General features: G+C 51.3%; 1 pseudogene; it reads left to right on the top strand.

Annotated features, from left to right (window-relative positions):
- The first annotated feature begins 609 nt into the window (after nucleotides 1–609).
- Nucleotides 610–743, top strand: LOC141124336 (U2 spliceosomal RNA; annotated as a pseudogene).
- Nucleotides 744–1035: the final 292 nt, after the last annotated feature.

The following is a 1035-nucleotide window of genomic DNA, read 5'->3' as shown; positions in this document are numbered from 1 at the left end:
CCATAACACAGCTTTTTTTGCACCTGCCTCATGGGCCGGGCCTTTTGGCTAGGACCAGAGGAATTTTTTATTCCTGGCCGGAGGGCCTGGTCATTGTGTTACACAATGGCCACTTCTTTTCACTCTCCTCTCCACTATCCCTTCCCCCACTTTTTATTTATTTTTGATTGAAACCTGTGTAGTCTGTCACGTCTTGTTTTTGTCACGTTTGTCCCACAGTGTGATGAGTAAGGATGCGGGTCCTCGGGCCAGCCCTGAAAGTCTTGGGAAGGGGTGGACATGGCCTTTTGGCTTAGTTCGCCCTCTCTCATGGGGTCTCCCTTCGGGGGAGCCTCACCTAGTACTTGGGTGGGTCCTGTTTCGGCAGGCCCTCCAGAGAACGGGGTCTGTCTGGTTTCGGCCAGAGAGACCATAGTAAGTACCTTTGTCCCCGCAGGAGCCTAACGCCCCGGGGGATCAGGGAATTGGCACGTCTTGTGTACCCGTTGCACTTTTTTGTGAGCACTCTTTATGTGTGTGCACATTTTTTATGCACCGGGTGAAGTTTTTGGGTGTGTTTTGCACGCCATAGGCTTTCAATAAAAAAAAAAAAAAAAAAAAAAAAAATTCATCACTTCTCGGCCTTTTGGCTAAGATCAAGTGTAGTATCTGTTCTTATCAGTTGCCAGGAGATGGCGCTTGCTTCCGCCCCTGATCTACAACGAGGTGGTATCAGGGATAGCGGTGGCTATGCAAAACCTGCTGGTGTAAAGGTAACCTGGAGAAGTTCGTAGCCAAAAGGGAAGCCTTCTGATGGGGATGGAGAACCATTGGGTCTGGCCAGAGGGTCGGGTCCCTGGCCTTCTGGCCTAGATTGGGGTAGCTCTAGCTCCGGTCAGTTTTTCAGGAGAGAACACTGGCTCCCCTTTCCCACCGGGGGGAGCGGTTAGTATTTCCCAAATGTAATTAGGTAGGAGGGATGGGAGCAATGGTGAGGCCTGATGGTAAAGGGCTCTCACCAAGCTTCCAGGACTTCAGGCCTTCCTGGCTGGGGTG

The sequence above is a fragment of the Aquarana catesbeiana genome, linkage group LG01 (genome assembly GCF_042186555.1).
Source record: "Aquarana catesbeiana isolate 2022-GZ linkage group LG01, ASM4218655v1, whole genome shotgun sequence".
In the NCBI taxonomy this organism is placed as follows: domain Eukaryota; kingdom Metazoa; phylum Chordata; class Amphibia; order Anura; family Ranidae; genus Aquarana; species Aquarana catesbeiana.
The sequence above is the reverse complement of the archived record's forward strand: the minus strand, read 5'-3'. Positions and strand labels throughout refer to the sequence as shown.